The following is a 10,033-nucleotide window of genomic DNA, read 5'->3' as shown; positions in this document are numbered from 1 at the left end:
TTAGCTTGGTCTCCTCTTTGTCTCCTCTCTCATTGTCAGCTTGGTCTCCTCTCTGTCTCCTCTCTCAATGTTAGCTTGGTCTCCTCTCTCAATGTCAGCTTGGTCTCCTCTTTGTCTCCTCTCTTAATGTCAGCTTGGTCTCCTCTCTGTCTCCTCTCTTAATGTCAGCTTGGTCTCCTCTCTGTCTCCTCTCTCAATGTCAGCTTGGTCTCCTCTCTGTCTCCTCTCTTAATGTCAGCTTGGTCTCCTCTCTGTCTCCTCTCTCAATGTCAGCTTGGTCTCCTCTCTGTCTCCTCTCTTAATGTCAGCTTGGTCTCCTCTCTGTCTCCTCTCTTAATGTCAGCTTGGTCTCCTCTCTGTCTCCTCTCTTAATGTCAGCTTGGTCTCCTCTCTGTCTCCTCTCTTAATGTCAGCTTGGTCTCCTCTCTGTCTCCTCTCTTAATGTCAGCTTGGTCTCCTCTCTGTCTCCTCTCTCTTTGTCAGCTTGGTCTCCTCTCTGTCTCCTCTCTTAATGTCAGCTTGGTCTCCTCTCTCATTGTCAGCTTGGTCTCCTCTCTGTCTCCTCTCTCAATGTTAGCTTGGTCTCCTCTTCTCAATGTCAGCTTGGTCTCCTCTCTGTTTCCTCTCTTAATGTCAGCTTGGTCTCCTCTCTGTCTCCTCTCTCAATGTCAGCTTGGTCTCCTCTCTGTCTCCCTCTCATAATGTAAACATGGTGTAGGGCCCCAGAGACACTCAGTCTCTACGTAAAGCTGAGGTGTTGTTGGGATGAAGGGGTCAAATCCCCCAAACCACACACTTCTTTCAGTGAGTGGAAACGTGTACCCCTGTTTCTATTAGAGCCAGGAGTTCTCTCTCTTTCTTTCTCTCTCTGAGGCTTTGGTGCTTTTATCATTAGTGGCTGACCTGACCTCTTCCCTCAGTGGACATAGAGTACAGTCCCGGCAGAGCAGTGGAAACATTAACACAACTCTCTCTCTCATGTACGTTTGGCTGGCTGCAATAGTTTTAGTTTCTTTGGCTTTCTTGAAGAAGTCGCTCATACTATCGATCTACGTGTGTGTGTGTGTGTGTGTGTGTGGGCAGAGGATCTGCAGACCAGCTGTATGCACTTCCACTGATCCTCAGCCTGACTACAGATCAGTTCCACTCTGATCCTCAGCCTGATTTCTGACTACAGATCAGTTCCACTCTGATCCTCATCCTGATTTCTGACTACAGATCAGTTCCACTCTGATCCTCAGCCTGATTTCTGACTACAGATCAGTTCCACTCTGATCCTCAGCCTGATTTCTGACTACAGATCAGTTCCACTCTGATCCTCAGCCTGATTTCTGACTACAGATCAGTTCCACTCTGATCCTCAGCCTGATTTCTGACTACAGATCAGTTCCACTCTGATCCTCAGCCTGACTTCTTCAGATGTTCCACTGATCCTCAGCCTGATTTCTGACTACAGATCAGTTCCACTCTGATCCTCAGCCTGACTTCTGACTACAGATCAGTTCCACTCTGATCCTCAGCCTGATTTCTGACTACAGATCAGTTCCACTCTGATCCTCAGCCTGATTTCTGACTACAGATCAGTTCCACTCTGATCCTCAGCCTGACTTCTGACTACAGATCAGTTCCACTCTGATCCTCAGCCTGATTTCTGACTACAGATCAGTTCCACACACACAGCTGGAGGGATGGAGAGGGAAAGAGGGAGAGAGAGATAGAAAGGAAGAGACTAATGGAGGTGGAGAGAGATTGTTTATTTCTCTTATTATATATTTCATTTGCTTTGGCATATGTTTTCCATCCCAATAAAGCCCTTTGAATTGAGAGAGAGACAGATTAATGTGTGTGTAGGAGAGAGAGAGAGAGATGGGATGAGACAGATTAATGAGTGTGTAGGAGAGAGAGATGGGATGAGACAGATTAATGAGTGTGTAGGAGAGAGAGAGAGAGAGGGGTTGAGACAGATTAATGAGTGTGTGGGAGAGAGAGAGCGAGAGATGTGTAGGGTTGAGACAGATTAATGAGTGTGTAGGAGAGAGAGAGAGAGAGAGAGAGAGAGATGTGTAGGGTTGAGACAGATTAATGAGTGTGTAGGAGAGAGAGAGATATGGTATGAGACAGATTAATGAGTGTGTAGGAGAGAGAGAGAGATATGGGATGAGACAGATTAATGAGTGTGTAGGAGAGAGAGAGAGATATGGGATGAGACAGATTAATGAGTGTGTAGGAGAGAGAGAGAGATATGGGATGAGACAGATTAATGTGTATGTAGCAGAGAGAGAGAGGGAGAGATTGGATGAGACAGATTAATGTGTATGTAGCAGAGAGAGAGAGAGAGAGATTGGATGAGACAGATTAATGTGTATGTAGCAGAGAGAGAGAGAGAGAGAGAGAGATGGGATGAGACAGATTAATGTGTATGTAGCAGAGAGAGAGAGAGAGAGAGAGAGAGAGAGATTGGATGAGACAGATTAATGTGTATGTAGCAGAGAGAGCGAGATGTGTGTAGGGGTTGAGACAGACACAGAATTTGTATTACATCTATTCATCTAGTTGGCCTATAGAAAGCAGTCACAATATCCATCAAAATAGTCATTCAAAATCCACAGTCTTTAATTAAGAAATTGAGAGAAATAATCTGACAACCACAAATATCCAGTGAAATTCCATCCTGTGACCAGATTTTCTATAGGCTTTGAGAGGAGTAGGACACAGAGACAGGCAGCGGGGAGGGATGTCTGCAGTGTGAGCAGAGAATAATTCATCATCTTTGATAAACAAAGATTTCACACATACTGTAATTCCATGTCTGTGTATCCTTAATTGCTGTTTTGTTTACTATCTGTTAAAATCCCAAATGAATGATTTGAGTTGTTTTATTGCATGGCAACGTTACATTGGCTGTGAATGTGTTCTGTCAGGCCAATAAAGACAGTTAAACTCTGTCGGATGGAAAAAGAGACAGTCAGAACACGATTTCAGTGACTAGCTAACTCTGAGATGTGCTGAGGGTAAAGAACATCATTGCACTGATATATTTATGCTCAAATGTCTTGCAGATGCTCCCTGAAGCAACTTTGTTCCCTGACCTCTAACTGTCAGGGCTTCACAGCAGCATGACGGAGAGCCTGTGGGTTAGTTATGCCCCGTGGTGGGTTAGTTATGCCCCGTGGTGGGTTAGTTATGCCCCGTGGTGGGTTAGTTATGCCCCGTGGTGGGTTAGTTATGCCCCGTGGCAGCTGAGCCAGGCATCATGCAAGGACGATATCTGCTCTCCAGGACCCAATGGCTCAGTGGATGCTCAGGCACAACAGTGGAGGAAACTCTTTTATATGGGAGAGAGAGAGAGTTGGGAGAAAGAGAGAGAGAGAGAGTTGGGATAAAGAGAGAGAGAGAGAGAGTTGGGATAAAGATAGAGAGAGAGAGAGTTGGGAGAAAGAGAGTTGGGAGAAATATAGAGAGTTGGGAGAAAGAGAGAGAGAGAGTTGGGAGAAAGAGAGAGAGAGAGAGAGTTGGGAGAAAGAGAGAGAGAGAGAGAGTTGGGATAAAGAGAACGATAGAGAGAGAGTTGGGATAAAGAGAAAGATAGAGAGAGAGAGTTGGGATAAAGATAGAGAGAGAGAGTTGGGATAAAGAGAGAGAGAGAGAGAGAGTTGGGATAAAGATAGAGAGAGAGAGAGTTGGGAGAAAGAGAAAGAGAGTTGGGAGAAAGAGAAAGATAGAGAGAGAGAGTTGGGAGAGAGAGTTGGGAGAAAAGAGAGAGAGAGAGAGAGTTGGGATAAAGAGAAAGATAGAGAGAGAGAGTTGGGAGAAAGATAGAGAGAGAGAGTTGGGATAAAGATAGAGAGAGAGAGTTGGGATAAAGATAGAGAGAGAGAGTTGGGATATATATATATATAGAGAGAGAGTTTTAAAAAAGCCCCTTGAATTGAATTGAGAGAGTTGGGATAAAGAGAGAGAGAGAGTTGGGATATAGAGAAAGATAGAGAGAGAGAGTTGGGATAAAGAGAAAGATAGAGAGAGAGAGTTGGGATAAAGATAGAGAGAGAGAGTTGGGATATAGAGAGAGAGAGAGAGAGAGAGAGAGTTTTAAAAAAGCCCCTTGAATTGAATTGAGAGAGTTGGGATAAAGAGAAAGATCGAGAGAGTTGGGATATAGAGAAAGATAGAGAGAGAACATTGATGTAAAAGTAGTTTCCCAAAAAAAACAGAAATACCTTATTTACATACAGTACCAGTCAAAGGTTTGGCCACACCTACCCATTCCAGGGTTTTTATTTATTTTTACTATGTTCTACATTGTAGAATAATAGTGAAGACATCAATACTATGAAATAACACATATGAAATCAGGTAGTAACCAAAAAGTGTTAAACAAATCAAAATATGTTATATTTAAGATTCTTCAAAGTAGTCACCTTTTGCCTAGATGACAGCTGTGCACACTCTTGGCATTCTCTCAACCAGCTTCATGAGGTAGTCACCTGGAATGCATTTCAATTAACAGTTGTGCCTTTTTAAAAGTTAATTTGTGGAATTTATTTCCTTCGCGTTTGAGCCAATGAGTTGTGTTGTGACAAGGTATGGTTGGTATACAGAAGATGGCCCTATTTGGTAAAAGACGAAGTCCATATTATGGCAAGAAGAGCTCCAATGACCTCCCGGGTGGCGCAGTGGTTAAGGGCGGTACTGCAGCGCCATCAGAGTCCCTGGGTTCGCGCCCAGGCTCTGTCGTAACCGGCCGCGACCGGGAGGTCCGTGGGGCGACGCACAATTGCCCTAGCGTCGTCCGGGTTAGGGAGGGCTTGGTCGGTAGGGGTGTCCTTGTCTCATCACGCACCAGCGACTCCTGTGGCGGGCCGGGCGCAGTGTGCGCTAACCAAGGTGGCCAGGTGCACGGTGTTTCCTCCGACACATTGGTGCGGCTGGCTTCCGGGTTGGATGCGCGTTGTGTTAAGAAGCAGTGCGGCTTGGTTGGGTTGTGTATCGGAGGACGCATGACTTTCAACCTTCGTCTCTCCCGAGCCCGTACGGGAGTTGTAGCGATGAGACAAGATAGTAGCTACTACAACAATTGGATACCACGAAATTGGGGAGAAAAAGGGGTAAAATTCAACAAAAAAAAGAAGAGCTCCAATAAGCAATGAGAAATGATAGTCCATCATTACTGTAAGACATGAAGGTCAGTCAATTCTGAAAATTTCAAAAACTTTGAAAGTTTCGTCAAGTAAACCATTAAGCGCTGTGATGAAACTGGCTCTCATGAGGACCGCCACAGGAAAGGAAGACCCAGAGTTACCACTGCTGCAGAGGATATGGTCATTAGTGTTACCTGCCTCAGAAATTGCCGATAAATGCAGCACATATAACAGACACATCCCAACATCAACTGTTCAGAGGAGACTGTGTGAATCAGGCCTTCATGGTCGAATTTCTGCAAAGAAAACACCAATAAAATGCACCAATAAGAAGAAGAGACTTGCTTGGGCCAAGAAACACGAGCAAAACGGTGGAAATCTTTCCTTTTGAGAATTTTGGTTCCAACCATCGTGTCTTTGTGAGACGCAGAGTAGGTAAACAGATGATCTCCGCATGTTCCCACCGTGAAGCAAGGAGGAGGAGGTGTGGGGGTGCTTCGCTAGTGACACTGTCAATGATTTATTTAAAATTCAAGGCACACTTAACCAACATGGCTACCACAGCATTCTGCCGCGATATGCCGTCCGATCTGGTTTGTGCTTAGTGGGACTATCATTTGTTTTTCAACAGAACAATAACCCAACACACCTCCAGGCTGTGTAAGAGCTATTTGACCAAGAAGGAGAGTGACGGAGTGCTGCATCAGATGACCTGACCTCCACAATCCCCCGACCTCAACCCAATTGAGATGGTTTGGGATGAGTTCGACCGCAGAGTGAAGGAAAAGCAGCCAGCAAGTGCTCAGCGTATGTGGGAACTCCTTCAATACTGTTGGAAAAGCATTCCAGGTGAAGCTGGTTGAGAGAATGCCAAGAGTGTGCAAAGCTGTCCTCAGGGCAAAGGGTGGCTACTTTGAAGAATCTAAAATATAATAACACTTTTTTGGTTACTACATGATTCCATATGTGTTATTTCATAGTTTTGATGTTATTCTACCATGTAGAAAGTAGTAAAAAATAAAGAAGAAAAACCCTTGTGTGGGTGTGTCCAAACTTTTGACTGGTACTGTAAGTATTCAGACTCTTTGCTATGAGCTCGAGTGCATCCTGTTTCCATTGATCATCCTTGAGACGTTTCTGCAACTTGATCTAAGTCCACCTGTTGTAAATTCAATTGATTGGACATGATTTGGAAAGGCACACACCTGTCTATATAAGGTCCCACAGTTGACAGTGCATGTCAGAGAGAAAAAACAAGCCATGAGGTGAATGGAATTGTCTGTAGCGCTCCGAGACAAGATTGTGTCGAGGCACAGATCTGGGGAAGGGTACCAAAAATGTCTGCCCCATTGAACGTCCCCAAGAACACAGTGACCTCCATCTTTCTTAAATGGAAGAAGTTTGGAACCACCAATACTCTTCTTAGAGCTGGCTGCCCGGCCAAACTGAGCAATCGGGTAAGGGAAGTGACCAAGAACCAAATGGGCACTCTGACAGAGCTCTAGAGTTCCTCTGTGGGGTTCCTCTGTGGAGTTGTGAGATCCTTCCAGAAGGACAACCATTTCTGCAGCACTCCACCAATCAGGCCTTTATGACAGAGTGGCTAGACGGAAGCCACTCCACAGTAAAAGGCACATGACAGTCCGCTTGGAGTTTGCCAGAAGGCACCTAAAGTCTCACAGACCATGAGAAACAAGATTCTCTGGTCTGATGAAACCAATATTTAACTATTTGGCCTGAATGCCAAGTGTCACATCTGGAGGAAACTTGGCAACATCCCTACGGTGAAGCATGGTGGTGGGGATGTTTTTCAGCGGCAGGGACTGGGAGACTAGTCAGAATCGAGGGAAAGATGAACGGAGCAAAGTACAGAGAGATCCTTGATGAAATTCTGCTCCAGACCTCAGACTGGGGCGAAGGTTCACCTTTAAACAGGACAATGACCCTAATCGCAGAGCCAAGACAAAGCAGGAGTGGCTACGGGACAAGTCTCTGAATGTCCTTGAGTGGCGCAGCCAGAGCCTGGACTTGAACCCGATCAAACATCTCTGGAGAGACCTGAAAATAGCTGTGCAGCAACGCTCCCCATCCAACCTGACAGAGCAGGAGATGATCTGCAGAGAAGAATAAGAGAAACTCCCCAAATAAAGGTGTGCCAAGCTTGTAGTATCATACCCAAGAAGACTCCAGGCTGTAATCGCTACCAAAGGTGCTTCAACAAAGTACTGAGTAAAGGGTCTGAATACTAATGTAAATGTATTATTTAAGTCATTAAAAAATATATATATAAGCAGAAATGTCTAAAAACCTGTTTCTGCTTTGTCATTATAGGGTATTGTGATGTCATTATAGGGTATTGTGTGTAGATTGATGAGGGAATAATAATAACTATTTAATCAATTTTAGAATAAGGCTGTAACGTAACAAAATGTGGAAAAATACTTACTGAAGGCACTGTATATGTACCCTTGCTTTGGATCTTTAGCAAGGGTTTGTGGGTATGCCAAAATGCCATGCCAACAATCCAATCTCACTTTTATTCCTCAGGACAGACAGACAGGGAGACAGACAGACAGGGAGACAGACAGACAGGGAGACAGACAGACAGGGAGACAGACAGACAGACAGACAGACAGACAGACAGACAGACAGACAGGGAGACAGACAGACAGACAGACAGACAGACAGACAGACAGACAGGGAGACAGACTGACAGGGAGACAGACAGACAGACAGGGAGACAGACTGACAGGGAGACAGACTGACAGGGAGACTGACAGGGAGACGGACGGGGGTGACAGACGGGGAGACAGACAGTCAGTCAGAAAGACAGACAGTGAGTCTCTACAGGTGGAGGCATGATGACATAGTGGTTAGAAGACAGAATAAAGGGCTCACAGGAACTACTGTATTATTCAGATTACTCTGATTGGTCCAGGGCTGGTCCATGGCTGGTCCAGGGCAGGCTTCTGTGTTTTGCAAGTTTTCCACTGTACTGTACTGTGTGTGTGAATGTGCATGCGTGTGTGTCTGTAGTTAGTTTCAGACTGAGTGACTTTTCCCAGACATAAGTTTATTTTCTCTCCATCTGCATTAATGGAAATGGTTTGTGCAGAAAAGAGTTGAACTGAATCTTGTTGGTTTACGTCTTCGGAACAACTGTCCAGACCAAAGTGAAATGAATTATTACACAATGAAGTAATACACATCTGTTGAATGTGATTTCTGTGGAATTGGGGGAAACAGTAGTGAGCACGGTTTCATGCACCGATTACTATAATAGTTTAAAGTGTCTACATGCTTTGCAAGAATAATTATAATTAATTAACTAATTATCCAGTTTCTACACTGAACATTAAGAACACCTTCCTAATGTTGAGTTGCATCTCCCCCTTTCCCCTCAGAACATCCTCGATTCGTCAGGTCATAGACTCTACAAGGTGTCGTTCCACAGGGATGCTGGCCCGTGTTGACTCCACTGCTTCCCACAGTTGTGTCAAGTTGTCTGGATGTCCATTGGTTGGTGGATCATTCTTGAAACACACAGCAAACTGTTGAGCGTGAAAAACACAGCAGTTTTTGACACAAACCGGTGCGCCTAGCACCTACTACAATACCCCCGTTCCCTTAAATCTTTTGTTTAGCCTATTCACCCTCTGAATGGCCCACATGCACAATCCATGTCTCAATTGTCTCAAGGCTTAAAAATCCTTAAAAATCCTTCTTTAACCTGTCTCCTCCCCTTCATCTACACTGATTTGGTATTTCATTAGGATCCACATTAGCTGTTGTGAAAGCAGCAGCTACTCTTCCTGGGGTCCAACATGAAACATGACATAACATTTCATTTGAGCAATATGAGATTAAAGGGAGTTCCATGCAATAAGGGCTCTATATAATACTGTACGCTTTCTTAAATTTGTTCTGGATTTGGGGAATATGAAAAGACCCCTGGTGGCATGTTTGATGGGATAAGTGTGTGTGTCAGAGCTGTGTGTAAGTTGACTATGCAAACAATTTGGAATTTTTAACACATCAATATTTCTTATAAAAAGAAGTGATGCAGTCAGTCTCTCCTAAACTCTTAGCCAAGAGAGATTCGCCTGCATAGTATTTCTATCAGATCTCTGATTACATCAAGAGCAAGATGTGCTGCTCTGTTCTGGGCCAGCTGAAGTTTAACTAGGTATTTCCTTGCAGCACTTGACCACACAACTGGACAATAATCAAGATAAGACAAAACTAGAGGCTCTGGCTGGACCACTCAAGGACATTCAGAGACTTGTCCCGAAGCCACTCCAGTGTTGTCTTGGCTGTGTGCTTATGTCCTGATGGAAGGCTGAGGTCCTGAGCACTCTAGAGGAGGTTTTTATCAAGGATCTCTCTGTACTTTGCTCCATTAATCTTTCCCTCGATCCTGACTAGTCTTCCAGTCCCTGCCGCTGAAAAACATCCCCACAGCATGATGCTGCCTCCACCATGCTTCACCGTAGGGATGGCGCCAGGTTTCCTCCAGATGTGACGCTTGGCATTCAGGCCAAATAGTTCAATATTGGTTTCATCAGACCAGAGATTCTTGTTTCTCATGGTCTGAGAGTCTTTAGGTGCCTTTTGGCAAACTCCAAGTGGGCTGTCATGTGCCTTTTACTGAGGAGTGGCTTCTGTCTGACTCTACCATAAAGGCCTGATTGGTGGAGTGCTGCAGAGATGGTTGTCCTTCTGGAAGATGCTCCCATCTCCCCAGAGGAACTCTGGAGCTCTGTCAGAGTGACCATCGGTTTCTTTGTCACCTCCATGACCAAGGCCCTTTTCCCCCGATTGCTCAGTTTGGCCGGACGGCCAGCTCTAGGAAGAGTCTTGGTGGTTCCAAAGTTCTTCCATTTAAGAATGATGGA

Source organism: Oncorhynchus nerka, linkage group LG13, assembly GCF_034236695.1.
Source record: "Oncorhynchus nerka isolate Pitt River linkage group LG13, Oner_Uvic_2.0, whole genome shotgun sequence".
NCBI classification, from domain to species: Eukaryota; Metazoa; Chordata; class Actinopteri; order Salmoniformes; family Salmonidae; genus Oncorhynchus; species Oncorhynchus nerka.
The sequence above is the reverse complement of the archived record's forward strand: the minus strand, read 5'-3'. Positions refer to the sequence as shown.